Source organism: Protopterus annectens, chromosome 10.part0 (assembly GCF_019279795.1).
Source record: "Protopterus annectens isolate FY-2018-M chromosome 10.part0, PAN1.0, whole genome shotgun sequence".
NCBI lineage: Eukaryota > Metazoa > Chordata > Ceratodontiformes > Protopteridae > Protopterus > Protopterus annectens.
Genome location: NC_056744.1, coordinates 1,572,750,978 through 1,572,766,837, shown reverse-complemented (window position 1 = coordinate 1,572,766,837; position 15,860 = coordinate 1,572,750,978). Strand labels below are relative to the sequence as shown.

Below are 15,860 nucleotides of genomic sequence, written 5' to 3'. Positions count from 1 at the left end.
TACAAGATCACATACAAGAGTAGCCAACATGCAACTCAGGTAGACTTCCTCCTAGTAAGAAAAAGGCACTTGGGTAGAATCCATGATTGCAAAGTCATCCCCAGTGAAACAGTATGGCTTACAGCATAAACCACAATCAGCTGCAAGCAGTGGTCAGAGAAGGCTCAAAGGTCAACAGAGACTAGACTGAAGACCTGGGAGTTGACAGGAGAGAAAGTGCAGCAGTTCAAGGAATTTCTCAGGGCTCTAGCACCCCAAGAGGAGGAGGAAATAAGTGGAGTTGAACAAGAATGGCAGTGCCTAAAAACAGCATGTTAGGACTACAGAAAAGATATGTGGCCGAGCCAGGTGTGGAAATAAGATGCATAAGGAAAGCTGGTGGTGGAATGCAGAAGTCCAGAAAGTCGTCAAAAGAAAGGCGTGCAGGAAGAAGTGGGAGATAGAAAAGATTGACCAGGCTAGGAAGGACTACTGGTTGTCTAAAAAAGAAGATAAGAAAGAAGTTGCAATAGCAAAGAGTAGGGCATCAGAGGCACTGTACCAATTTCTGGAAGGTGACTCAGTAAGTGGTAAAGACAGAAAGATAAAGAAGATAGACACCCTTCATAAGGGATGCCAACAACAACCTACTCATCAGTCCACAGAACATTAAATGCAGATGGAAGGAGTATTTCCGGCAGCTTCTGAATGAAGAAAAGCCCACAAAAGCTTTACTGCCCCAGAAACAGCCTATGATGACAGAAGAAGAGAAGCCCACCATAGGAGAAGTAAGAACAGCATTAAGGAAGATGAAGTCGGGGAAAGCAGCAGGCTCAGATGAGGTCACAGCAGATATGATAAAGATGCGGGGTGAGATAGGGGAGAAATGGCTCCTGAGGGTACTCATAGCAGTGTGGAGAGAGAGGCATATTCCAAATGACTGTAAAATAAGCATACTCATGCCAGTGTCCAAGAACAAAGGGGCCATCCGCAACTGTGGGCAGTACAGAGGCATCAAACTCCTATCACAGTGCATGAAAGTTCTGGAGAGAGTGATTGATAAACAGATGTGCAGAGTAGTAGAATGTAAGATGCGAGTTGAGCCGTTCAGTTTCAGATCAGGATGCAGCACAATTGACCTGATATTTGCAGTGAGACAGATACTTGAGAAGAAGCTAGAGATGAGGAAGGAGTCCAACTGGGCATTCCTATACTCTGAGGAAAGCATATGACAAGGTTCCAAGAAAGCTGATCTGGGCAGTACTGTGGTGGTTTGAAGTCCCAGAAACATTGGTAGAATTACTTCAGGCTATGTACAAGGACCCTATGACTCGAGTACGAACAGTGTTCAGCCTCATAGAAGGGTTCCCAATAGGAGTGGGTGTACACAAGGGTTCAGCTCTGAGCCCACTCTTGTTCATACTGGTGATGGACTACATTAGCAAACAGGTTGGAGGGGGCAGATCAACAAAGTTACTGTACACAGACGATGTGGCATTACAGGCAGACTCTGAGCAAGAACTTCAGCAAAGGATAGTGTAATGGAATGCAGAAATGAAAGCACATGGGATGAAACTAAGCGCAGATAAGACAGTGGTATTGGCAGCAAATTGGGGAAATCAGAAGATGCTGAGCACAGAGAAAGAAGGGAACAGGTAAACACCTTCAAATATCTGGGAGGGATGGTTGAGGAGAGGGGAAGTGTGAATGAAGAGGTCAAAGCTAGAATTAGAGGGGCTGCAGTCAATTGGCATAGAGCATCAGGTGTAGCGTGTGCCAGAAGAATGCCAAAGAAGCTGAAAGGCAAGCTGTACAAGACAGTGGTGCAACCAGTACTACTGTATGGTACAGAAACCTGGGCAGTAAAGGCAGAACAGTTGAAGAAGCTAAAGGTGATGGAAATTAAGTGCCTGAGAAGGGTGGTAGAATGCACACTGTGGGACAGACGAAGAAATGAGGACATAAGAGCAGAAGACAAAGTAGCTCCAATTGCAGAAAAGATCAAAGAGAACAGATCACTGTGGCTTGGACATGTGCAGAAAAGCAGAAGACAATTTGGTGAGGAAGATTTGGACAGACAGGAAGAAAGTAAGAGGAAGTGAGGACATCCAGCAAAAAGGTGGATGGATTGTGTGAAAAATGATCTGTGACAGGCAGGAGTGTGGCACTTGAATAGAGAGAGTTGGGGACAGTTAACACACTACCCTGACCCCATGTAGAAAAAATGGAAAAGGGGGGATGATGATGATTCATTCCAAATCTCTGACAAATTCTGGTACCCTTGATAAGTGTAAGCAAGGGCTTGGGAGATGAAACATTTACTAGCAGGAGCTTGGAAGATGAAATATTTACAAGGAGGAGTCTAGGAGATGAACCACTTACAGGCTGCTTGTGTCTATTAGAGACATTGGTGCCAAACCAGGGTTGAATTTCCTGTTCTCCATCCAATTGTCCAAGTTACCCTTGAATTTGTTTAGGGAGGAGCTCTGCTTCACATGGATAGGGAGTTTGTTCCCAAGAAGGGGTAGACTCTTGGATGCATACCTGTCTCTCCAACAGCTCCTATTTATATCACAGATAAGATTGAAATCTTTAGAATGGGTAATTCTGGTGCTGTTTGTTTTGTGGATATGCAGGAGGTCCATCAGAGTGGGGTCTGACAATTCCTTATATGCCAAGCATAAATCTCCTCTCAACAGCCTATAGAAGATAAAATGCAGGGATAGGGCTTTGAGGCAGTCTGCAAAGGACATGTTACTTGCACCCCGTATTATTTTAGTGAAGAACCTCTGTGGACATTCCAGTTGTTGGATATGCTTGGTTAGGTACATACCAAAGGAGGCACTGTACTCAATGATAGGTCTGATGAATACCGAATACAGTAGAACAATGACTTCCTTGGACCTAGATGCCATACCTTTGTTTATGATTTGTGCAACATAGAATGATTTCCTCATTACCATTGTAGACATGTGATGGTCAAAGGCTGGACTACTATCTGTGTTTCCCTAAGTTTCTGGTTACTAGGTAAACTCTAAGGGATGTGTTGTCAACATGATAGTTACTAGGGATGGATGAATTCCTGTAGGATACTATTATGCATTTCTTGGCATTTAGTTTTAGTCCATGGCTGTGGCACCAGTTGTTTGCATTGGCCCTTACTGGAGAACATTTGCATCAGTGGGTGATTCATTGACAGCTCCTAATTTGCAGTCATCAGCAAATTTAGTCAGCCAGAGGCAACTGGCATTGGTTTTGACTTCAGAGAAGAAAATGCCAAAAAGCAGGAGTCCCAGGATCGATCCCTGAGGGACTTTGCTTGTGACTGGCCTCTTTGTAGAGGTGGACTCCCCAATTCTAACTTCCTGGGTCCTGTCTATGAGCCAGCTGGCTATCCACAAGGTAACATACTGGTTTGTACCTAACCCATTAATTTTGTCAGCAATGCCCAAGTGCGGGATTGTGTCAAATGCCTTGACCACATCAAGGAAGGCAGTGTGAGCCATTTTGCCCTCATCCATTTCTTTGGTGACCTTCTCAAAGAAGTCCACCAGGCTGAAGAGGCATGACCTGCCCTTGATGAAACCAAATTGGGTTGGGTCCAATGTCTAGAGGTTTCCTGTCTCATAATTTCCATGGCAATTCTTTCCATGGCTTTGCATATGAGACTGGTGAGACACATGGCTCTACAGTTTCCAGTGTCTGTATATGGTCCACCTTTGTGCAGAAGGATGAATGTTGCTGTTCTCCATTCATGAGGCACAAAGCCTGTTTGGAAGCTACAGTTAACTCATTCACTCCAATGGAGCTCAGGAAGTTTGCACTGTAACTTTCAGTGGGCGGAGCCTAAGCCTTTAGACAGAATCAAATTATGTCCTCACATTTCAAACAAATGTTCATATCTCTGGAACCATAAGGGTTATGAAAGAAGTATAAATGGCCAACTGTATAGCACAAACTGTTTTTGTTGTGGTAGTATTCTTTAGTGTCTAGGTCTTAAACTGAATTTTATAAATCACAGTAAACACAGTAACTGTTACACACATAGGAATGCAGCTCTCTAGTTAAATGACCCCAAAGAAAATAGCAACATACAACAACGCACAGAACGTCAGGAATCATAAACAATGTAGAAGAAAAACAGCTTCTGTTCAGCTCAGTTCGTAGAATCAAGATACTTTATTTGGTAAGTGCTTTCATGAGAATGACTCCCACTTCTTCAGACCATTCAATAAAATACATTTAAAACCACTCAATTTATATAGGGAACCTTAATTGGTATCAATCAAATCATGACTACGCTATTTTCCAGTCTTAAAGTAACCACACCCTAATATATTCTTATTAAAACTCCATTCATATAAATACTTTTTCCAAGTGCTTATATAGACAAAACCATGTTTGAAACAGATATATAGACTACATATATGTACAGTTGTATCTATAATTTCTCACATTCTATAAAATATCTTTTATCACACTCATGATAGTTCCAAAATTATATACACAAATGTATATCAGATCACATGTAAATAGATGTATAAAGTCTATATATGCCATACAGATGCTACTAAAATTTTCACTAACAATAAAAATGCACATTAACAATAAAATACATGATAATCATAAGCATGAAAATAAAAATAATATGCATCCTATTATGAAGTATATAACTACTACAGTAACTATTACATTTGTAATATTTTGCAAACAACTTACAATAGTTAAAAGCATTAAAACGCTTAAAAGCATTTATAGCATTTACTGTCTGTTTTTCCTCTGTTTTCTGCAAAAAAGAAAAAAAAAAAAAAAAAATCTTGTTTTCCCGCCTTACTGAACTAGAATAGTCCAGTCTTCAGAGTTTGCTGATCTCTGGGCTTTGTCTTGGTTCCTGTGCTATTCCATATCCTTATTTGGATAAAAGGAAGTGTCTTTGTTCACCAGTGGGAGTGGGGAGCACTGAGCGGCCTATTTGTCCCTAGAGGAGTGGTTCCAGCCAGAAACTTGTAGTCTATTGGCCATTTTGGGTCAATTCCTAGCTCTTTTCAGCCCCTGTAATAAAGCCCGCTTTAGCGCTTTTTCACTTGTATTCAACTCAGCACAGCTCCTCGTGGTGTACTGCAGAGTTCTACAAGCAGCAGAGAGCAAAAGAGTGACTTTTTCCTGATTTAAGTATTTTTTCTGGCTTTTTGATTATTTACTGCTTAGCGACTGCTTTTTCGCCTGTTTATACAGCTCTGCATTCTATTTAAACTGTTTTTTGTGTTGATTAACTGTTTTGCACTTTTAAAAAGTTATTTGTTGCTTAATTTTACTTGTAGGCTAACACACTCAAGTGCGCTAGCCGTTTAAAAGCATTTATAGCATTTACTGTCTGTTTTTCTTCTGTTTTCTGCAAAAAAGAAAAAACAAAAAACAAAAAAAATCTTGTTTTCCCACCTTACTGAACTAGAATAGTCCAGTCTTCAGAGTTTGCTGATCTCTGGGCTTTGGCTTGGTTCCTGTGCTATTCCATATCCTTATTTGGATAAAGGGAAGCTTCTTTGTTCACCAGTGGGAGTGGGGAGCACTGAGCAGCCTATTTGTCCCTAGAGCAGTGGTTCCAGCCAGAAACCTGTAGTCTATTGGCCATTTTGGGTCAATTCCTAGGTCTTTTCAACCCCCTGCTATAAAGCCCACTTTAGTGCGCTTTTGCGTGATTTAGCGGAGTTGCCCATAGAGCACCATCGGGCAGCGCCGGTTAAACAAGGTTAAACTATTTCTGGCTCCGTAAAGTCTGCTCTTCAATTTTTCCCTTAGAACTTCTCTACTTGCAATCTAAACAGTCTATTCTCTATCTCAATAGCTCAGCACTTGCTCCTAAAGCATTTTTATATAGGTAAAGTACTTGTATACTAAACAAAGTACTACATTAGCCTAGAATCCCCTTGAATACCCATTTCCCTATAGGTCCCTTCTGACTCAGTTACACAGCAAACTTTTTCACTTTTTCTAGCATGTCGAAGGGTCAGTTGCTAGCGTCCTCTCCTGTTCAGCTGGTGAATCTGGGCATCTTGAGGCAATGTTACAATTGCCTCATGTACACAGACAACCCACTCCTTCTCCCACAAAACACAAATACATGTGAGAGATGCAACTATATAGCCAAACTGGAGGCTGAGCTCTCTCAACTCAGGACTGGCAAGACCAGACAGGAGGAGAAGGAAACCACGCACACCACAAACCCAGTTTTACATAGAACTATCACAACTGCAAAACAAACACATAAACACACAAAGACATACTGGAGGCACTGATCAAAAATCTACCAAAACTACAGAGGCCTCCAAAGCAGACACCCAAGCAACTGCCACCTCAAGACATAAGACATGCAACACATAGTTCTCAAAGTCAGTGTGCTAAACAGTCACAGCCCTTAAGGCCAAACACAATGCCAGACACACTTGTTATCGGTGACTCCATAGTCAGACACACTGACGTCCCTCTCACCAGACTGAACAAGGAAAAGATCACAGTTAGCTGCCTGTCAGGCGCTAGAATCCGCCACATAACACAAGCACTCAGGTCACTCCACAGCAAGTACAAGTATGACTCAGTCATTGTCCATGCCGGTGTGAACGACCTGAGACGTACCTCCCTGGACTACATGAAAAGAGACATAGAGGAGCTCTCAGATTATGTAGCCCAGGCCGGTATGACCCTGACCCTGAGCAGTATCCTACCCTCACCAAGAATGATGCCACAATACAGAGACAAAATGATCAGCTTTAATAATTGGCTTAATTACTGGTGTCATTCTAAGGGGATCCAATGTCTGTCTGCCTGGGATGACATGCTTGACAAGCCATGCTGCTTCGCAAGGAACGGCTTGCACCTGTCACCCCTGGGCTTCCAGATATTGGCAAAGGCTCTTGCCACCCCCATAGTGCCTTTTTAGGCAAGGCTCAAATGATAAACCTACCGCCCTAGAAAACAAAAATGGAGAAAAACTAAGGGTAATACTGCTCAATGCCAGAAGTCTAAACCTCAAGATGCATGCCCTCGAAGCCCTCCTCAGTATGGAGAACATCGATGTTTGTGCTGTGACTGAAACCTGGTTCAAGGCTCCTGAGAGCACCCCAGCACTATCAGGTTATACCTCATATCATGCGTTCCGGCCCCAAAATCCGGACCGAACCACAAAAGGAGGGGAGTATCCATATTCATAAAGGATACCCACACCTCCAGGTTAGTGGCAACGCACGAAGCATCGGAGACCATCCAGGTGCAATTAACCATAGGTAAAACTGTCCTACAGTTTGTAACATGCTACAGACCACCTTCTCAAACTCAGGAAACCCACACAGCCTTCCTGAAGACACTGGAGAGTATAAATGTCTCTCCAAACACCATCATATTGGGTGACTTCAACTACCCAAACATAGACTGGGAACATTACTCAAGCCCCAACACCCTAGCCCAAAGGTTCCTTGAGTTCATAAACTCAAATGCTATGGAACAACTAGTCACCATTCCCACAAGAGGAGAAAATATACTAGACCTGATCATCACAAACATGGGGACAAAATGCTCCACACCGAAGTATATCCCTCATTGGTGAGATCAGACCATAAATTAATCTCACTGGAGATCCACATCCCGCCCCACCCCCAGCAAAAGACCACAGTGAAGAACTTCTCAAAAGCAAACTTCACACTTCTTAAGACTGGAGTGGTATCCTTCAAGGCCCCGAGCCAGTGGAAACCACAACCCACGCTGCTGAAACCCTTACAAATGCCTTCTACGAGCACCTCCAGGAATGTATGGATCAAGCAATCCCTAATAAAATCAAGACCCTTTCCACCAAAGGCAGGCGCCCAGTCTGGTGGACTCCAGCCATAAACAAACTCTACAACAAGAGGAGAAAGCTACTACATGACAGAGCAAAATCCTTAAATGGGAAGGCATCTCTGATCAATACTAGCAAAAACTACGATCACTCATAAAATCATCCAAGGCCAACTTTGAGAGAAAAATCGCTAATGACACAAAAGACAATCATAAGGCCTTCTTTAGCTATGTTAGAAACCTGGGTGGAAACTCCTAGATATGCTCAGAATTAGTCCAAAATGATAAAAATCACTGAACCCACAGACATGGCCAACATACTGGCAGACAGGTTCAGTGCAAATTTCTCCCCCCCCCCCCCAAAACGAGAAATATCTATCCCACCAGAGTCTAGCCTCCCAAACATCTCAGATGCCCAGGTGAGAGCTGCTCTCTAAAGCTAAAACACAGCATCAATGGGACCGGACGGTGTCCCCGGATGTGTGCTACACGAACTCAATGAGGAACTAAACCCACACATAAGGCTGCTGTTTAATCTTAGCCTTACTACAGGATACGACTCAAAGAATGGCGACGGCAACTGTGGTCCCACTCCACAAAGGTGGTGCTTCTACGGACCCTGAAATTACCACCCCATAAGCTTGACGAGCCTTGTCTGCAAAGCTATGGAGAGGATCATAATGGAACTCATAAATAAAGACATTGGGGACCTACAGACACTGGATCCTACCCAATTTGGCTTTGTCAAGGGCAGATCCTGCCTCTTGAACTTGGTTGACTTTTTCAAACAGTCACTAAGGCCATTGATGAGGGTAAGGCAGTTCACACAGCCTACCTTGACCTAGCAAAAGCGCTCGACACAATACCCCACTCGGGCATCATAGAAAAGCTCACCAGCTTAGATGTAAACCCATATGTCACAAGATGGGTTGCAAACTGGCTCAAGGACAGAACACACAGGGTTAGAGTTGCTGGTGCCATGTCAGACTCTAAGCCGGTCACGAGCGGTGTCCCACAGGGCTCAGTCCTGGGCCCCTCTTGTTCGGCATTTATTTTTCTGAAGTGCAGGCAAACATAGGGGATTGTGGTTGACAAAATTTGCAGATGACTGCAAACTGGGCACCATAATTGACACTCCATCAGACACAGACATCCTCCAGAAAGGTCTCATAGAAATGGATAACTGGTGCCAGAGCCATGGCCTTAAGCTAAATGCCAAAAAATGTATAGTCATACCCTTTGGGAAAAACAAGGTAACCCCTAATTACCACATAGGTGGTAATCCATTAAACACGGAAGAAGTTATCAGGGACCTGGGGACCCAAGTTGACAGTAACCTCTCTTTTGACACTCACATTGCCAAAGTGGTTAGGAAGACCTTCTACATTGCCCACCTGATCATGAAGGGATTCACATCCAGATCAGGAGAGGTCATTGTACCCCTGTACTCTTCACTTATCAGACCAATGATCGAGTACAACGCCCCATTCGGAATGTACCTTACCCGACACATGCAGCCGTTGGAAAGACCCCAAAAGTTCCTCACCAAAAGGATAAAGGGGCTCAAACATATGTCATACGATGCCCGACTGAAGAAACTCCAGCTCTATTCAGTCGCATACCGTCTGCTCAGAGGTGATCTGTGCCTGACATACAAGGCCATGTCCAACCCGGAATTAATGGACATGCTCCACCTCAAAAAATCCAAATCCACCAGAGCCACGAGAGCAAGAGACTTAACCCTCAACATGGATATAAATAGGATGTGCTAGAGGGACAGATTCATCACCCAGAGACTCCCTACACTATGGAACAGAATCCCAGTCCATGTGAGGCAGAGCCCCTCACTGACTCTGTTCAAGAGAAATCTTGACGAGTGGATGGGAGATCGTAGGTTTACCCCGGGAATCATCTCTGTATCACTGCTGGACAGAGGCACAGCAAATTAATGGGTATAGTATTCTCATCCTAAGGGGTGGTGAAAGCCACACACACTCTGGCTAGGCTTATAAATGCCCTAGGGCAGATAGCCTAGTATGAACCTATGAACCTATGAATAGCTCAGCAGCCACTCAAGTTACACACATACTGTCAGCATTGTATTCATCTAGCTGAGAGCTTTCATATGAGGCTAAAGAGTTCTGTCCATGTTACTTGGTTGTTGAGATATTTAGAAAAATGTGAAAATTATATCTATGCAAATTAATATCATAAAAACAGTTACAGTAGACTCCCTCTTATCCGGTCTCACTGGGACCAGACCTTAGGCTGGATAAACAAATGGGTGGTTAATCAGAAAATGCATAGAAAATAGCATTTATAGGTTACAAATCAGCTAGAATAACAGGATTTGTGTTAGTATGCATTTTTCTGATGAATATGAAGTCTAAAACTCAAATTTCTGTCATTATTTAGTCCAGAGGCAGTGGAAGTGTTGTTCTCTGTTGTCTTTTGCTATGGTTATGGCAGATATTTGATGGCTGGTTAAAGAGAGGCCGGATAACAGGGAGTCTACTGTAATATCTATTTACCTGTACTAGGCATAGGTCAAATATTAATGCAGTTGAGTTTGCCATTGTGTGAGCTTTAACATGAAATCTTTTAAAACCTTGTACTTAGCATGATTTGGAATTATTGATGCAAATATGAAAAAGCAATGTTTGACACCTAGAGGCATCAGTAAGAGCTAACTGCAGATGCACCTGGAGGCATCACTTGGATGTAATGAGTTAAATAGCAATTCCAGAGGCCCTGATCGGTCATGTTTCATGCTATTTAGAAGGCATCCTGGGATATTGTCTGGGCCCACTGATGCAGTGTTCTTGGCCTTAGCGAGAGCATTGAGTACCTGGTCTCTAGTGATAGTAGCGGAGTTATATTTGATGATATTTCCTGAGTGAACATTGATGTGGAGAGAGAGAGAGAGAGAGGTAAATTTGGAGCTGAATTTTGTAGGCCAGTAGGTTTGCTATATCTTCTGGCTCAGTATAGGTGGCTCCATTTACAATGAGCTCTGCACACAATTGTGTATTGCCTTTGTGGTTACAGACATAGCTAAAGAATGCCTTGTGGTTGTCCTTGACCTGTGAGGCCAAATTTACTTTACATTTGGCTTTGGTAGACTTTATTCTCAGAGTTGCTTGTTTAGTTTGATGAGACTGCTTTTATCCTGCTAGGTGCTGCTGCTCCTAATTTTTGCCATGAGTTTATTCCTTGTTCTGTTATACAGCCAATTGATGCTGTGATTTCACCAAGCTGGCTTGTTTTTTGAGTTAGTTCTATACTTCTTCCTGGTGGGTACAGCTGCCTCTATGAAGCTATTAACATGCTTGTGTAAGGGTTTTTGTGAACAGTTCTGCATAGGCAGCAGTGTTCTCAGGGTTTATGGGGACTTGAAATGTTGCTAGGTTATCACTTAATAGTAGGAAGTTAGCTTTAGAGTAGTTCCTGAATATTCCAGGGTTAGCTGGGGTTCCAGGTTTTATTTTTATTTCAAAGGAGACCATTTTGTGATCTGACCTTACTAGAGAAAACGTTACACTAGGGGGTGTACAGCACTCCCCCATATTAGTAAGGACTAGATCTAATATGGTTGCACCCGTTGTTGGTGTATTGATAGTCTGGTTCAGGCAGTTTGTGTTTAAAAACAAATCCAGGAATCTCTGTGCCTGTATGTTTGGTGTCATATATGATTCCCAGTTAATAGTGAGGTAATTAAAGTCACCCATAAATTTGGTATTGGGCTGGATGGTGAGTGTTTCCAATAAGTTTAAATACATGGTATGGGTTTCCTGGGTCATAGAGGGGGACCTATAACTTGCAAGGAAGTGGCATTAGATTATGCCTGTGGTGATTTTAATGTGGAGAAGCCCAAGTACATTGTCCTGTTTGACCAGCTTTGAGGTATATTTATTAATGATGTAAATCAAGACACCTCCACCTTTAGTCCCTGTTTGTGCAGTAGCTAATCTAAATGTGTGGAAAGCATTATAACCTTGCACTGTCATTGTGCTTTCTGTGGCTTTAAACCATGTCTCCGTGATCACACAGGCATCAGCATTCTCTAAGGTGAAGAGAGCTTCTAGGAGGTGGAGTTTTTTTTGTTTAGACTCTTGGCATTGAGCAGTAACACCTTTATATTTTCTTGGTTTTGATTTGCTATGTCGGAAGTACTTTCAGTTTGGCATTGCCTAAACAGGCACTATGGGGGAGAACAATGGTTTAACTAATATTCAAAAGCTTAGAGGGGAGAGGTGCAAAGCAGTGTGGTCTGTTGACCATCTCCTTCCAGGCTAACAAATATTACACCCTCTCAGAATGACAGTAACTAAGCCAAGGATTAAAGTCAGTCATCTTTTGTTCATATTGTGGCATAATCATTGGCGAAGGTAAAATACTGCTCAATGCTCTGCTTTACTAGCCTGAGACACATATTCAGACAGCTCCATGATGTCTCTCTTCATATAGTCCAGGGAGGTATGTCTCAGGTCACTTGCACCCACATGGACTATGACTGAGTCATACTGGTACTTTTGGACCACTGACATGACTGTATGCAATGTGGTGGATCCTGGCCCCTTGATAAGCAACTGACTGTGACTTTCTTCTTACTCATCCTGGTGAGAGGGACATCAGTGTGTCCAATGACTAGAATGTTGGATTCTGTGGTGGCTTGCCTTATGGGCTTAGAAGTAGAGGCTCCATGAGATGTGGTTGTATGTGTTGATATGGGTGTTGTTTTGAATGATCGCATTCAGGGGTTGCTGTGGGTGTTTATGTGCATTTCATCTAAGAGGTCTTTGGAGTTTAGAGATGTTGCATTTGAGTGCCACAGCATATGTGGGTCTTTGTATTTGCTTTGAATTGTGTGTGATGGGTACAGTGTGTTTACTACTGACAGCCTTATTGACATTAGGAGTGCTTTGCCTTCAAGAGATTGTGTAAATGCATCTCTCACATACCATATCAATTTGTTTAATTAACTGGTTGTCAGTAAACATGAGGCAATCTCTACACTGCCTCAGGATGCCCACATCCACCAAGCTGGTAATATAGTTCATATCCATGGCAACAGACCCTTTTTTTTATTGATTAGACAGTTGGAGTGAGAATATAGACTAATGTCAGGAATATCTGATTTGCAACTCTGTGGGCAGTGCTTGTCACTGAAAACTAGCTGTCCTGTGTGGAACTAGGTATTGGTGAAATTTCAGTGGTGCTTTTCCAGCAGACAGTGTCAACTCAAAGCATCTGCGGCATACAGGTCATACACTGGGCACTGCCAACCACTTGAGGAGAAACTAATAAGTAGAGCCTGATGATTTATGTATAAAGTATTTAGGTAGATATTATGACATTAGAAGTAAATCAAGCAGTACTTACTGTAAGGAAATAAAGTTGGTCAAGAATGATGAAGAGGGGGAAGTGAATGGCTACTACTAGTGTTAGTCTCACCACAACTTCACTCTGCTGGGATACAATGCTCCTTTGAGACAAAACACTAGCACCATTCTAAGATGAGAAGCAGGCCACAGCCTGTTTGATGATACACAGTCTTATCTCAGATGATGCAAGGCTCTGTAGGCTTGTTGTAGTCTTATCCTGGTAGAGGCCTTGAATAGCAACCAGACCAATCAGGAAGGTCAAGCACAGACGCTCACTTCCCAACCAAAAAAAGAGTCAGGAATCTATGCAGTCAGCTCCTCTCACCAGGAGCAAAATATAAGCACAAATTCCAAGCTGGAACCTATGAAGCAGTTATAATGCTTTCCAGTGATCATCAGTCCCCAGGAAGTAACATTCCTATGCTGCTTCTCTGACCAGGAGCACTAATCCCAAGATGACTACTAAGATGCAGAATATGGGTTCTCCAGTAATTGATAGTCTTGGAGTTGATGCTGCAGGTTTTAAAGCTAAGATGGAAAAAATGGGTTAATATCCTAAGAGCTGCAGTGTGCACTAAGCAGTTAGATATGAAAGCTGGGGTAATTTAAGCTTTAGCTACCTAAGTGGAGAGCCACTAATTTTAAATGAGAAAAATATATTGGAAGGGGTGGGTACTTTCTATTCTGGCTCTATGGAATACAGTGCCATGGCCTATAAATTCAAATAGTTGAAGGGGAGTAATTTCACAATGATAATTCTGTGCTTACTCACAATAGCCAATGAAAGAGGATAGGGAAGGAGATGTGCGGTCAAATTAACATAAGGGGCAGGCAACTAAAAAAGACAGTTGAGTTTAAAAACACAACAGCTCCAGGCTTCTAAGAGACAGCTCACTGTCACTCTGATTTTGTTCAACATCATGAGTGTGGAATCAGTGATTCTAAGTGTGGAGCTAACAATCAGTAATACATTTTTATTTGTGTTTGAAAATTGCTTTGGAGTGATTGGTTTATGATGTGCTCTTTTGGTGAGTTCCACTTGTTATCAGTAATCAGTGTTGCAGTACTTGGTTTATACCTTAGCCCAGGCCTTGCACCTAGTAGACAACTGTCACTTGGGCATGGATTCTCTAAGTACCTCAGACTCAGAGTATGATAATTTAGAATAAATATGTACCGAGCATGAGGTAGGTGAGTGATGTTGATAGGATGTTAGAAAGTGTAGCCTCAAACTTGGCTAAGTACATGCATCTGTCACAAAAGGACAGTGGTGAGTCCAGTAGAAGATCATTATTCAGCAGCATCAGGCAATTCTTAGTATATCCAATATTATGAGTCTGGCAACAGAAGGTGGACTAAGCTGGCTGACCTTCCATTTCAGACCAAAGGTGTGAGGTGTGTGAATGAAGACAATACAACAGTAGTAAGTTTTTTTAAATACAGTTATGTAGCCATTTCATAACTCGTTGCCATCTTTGAAAGAAAAGAACAGTTTGACAACTTGCAAACTGCCAAACTTTTTTTTTTTATATTTATGTTGTATACAAAGCGTGGCACCCCCTAAAATGTAGTGCCTTGAACATGCACCCATTTCACACCAGCCTTCCTGTGGTTCTGGTCGCAAAAAGCATATGTAAAGAAGTTCAGGAGATAAATGTAGGGAATGGCAAGGAGAGCAGTAGTTATTGGGTGTCACAACTGTGTTTTGCAGGGCACATTTGAGGAGTGTTCCAGAGATGGGGAGAGAACATGTGGTCCTCACCACAGATGGCACAGCTGCTACTGAAAGAACACTGATGAGAGCATTCTAAACATGAGGTGGATGAAACATAGTCCTTTCTGCAGCTGTCTATGACAGGACACTGGCATAGGAGTTCTAGAGGTGAAAAATCAGAGATGGTCTTGACTGTACTGGTCACAGCTGTCTGTGATAGGCCATTGGTATTGGAATTCCAGAGGTGAAGAAGCACAGATGGCCTTGACTGTATTGGTCACAGCTGTCTGTGATAGGACACTGGTATGGGAGTTCCAGAAATAAAGGAACACAGATGGTCCTGACTGTATGAGTCCCAGCTGAATCTGAAAGGCTGTTGCTGTGGAGGTTTTAGAGGCAGTGATGGAGGAAATGCTCTCCTCTGCATCTGTCACAGCCATCTCCAACAGGACAATGTTATGGAGGTGCCAAAGGTGGAAATTTAGGAGATGGTGCCTACTGCAAAAGTCACCACCATCTCCAATAGGATGCTGTTATACAAGTTCCATAGATGAGGAAGGAGAAGATACAGGCTCCCTACTGAAATGTTTGAACTTCTAACTGCGAGTCCCAAAACACTGAAAACAAATCTAAAAAAATACAGAAGACTGAATATGAAACATTGTTTTTATGCACCCACAATGTGAGAATGTGAAGCCCCCCCCCCCTTCTGAACTAATGCAGCAACTCTAGTGTGTGACATATCTCATTCCTCAGTGATAAAGAAATATTCTGAGAAATTACAATCTCAGATTTAGTATAATTTTCAGTCATTCAGCCTCCACATTCCAGGACTTAGCATTTTAAATGGTTACCAAAAAATTGCATATGTATATCACAGATGATATGAAGGAAAGTGGGGAAAATGGTTAGCTATGAACTGCCTACCAATAACAACTCACCTCTGTTGTGCACTT

The 15,860-nt window shown here is 42.5% G+C and overlaps 1 protein-coding gene across 2 annotated transcripts in view; it reads right to left on the bottom strand.

Moving 5' to 3' along the window:
- The window catches only part of LOC122813746 (polyadenylate-binding protein 4-like), a 56,414-nt gene that overhangs the window by 30,247 nt on the left and 10,307 nt on the right, over nt 1-15,860 (bottom strand). The window lies entirely within an intron of this gene.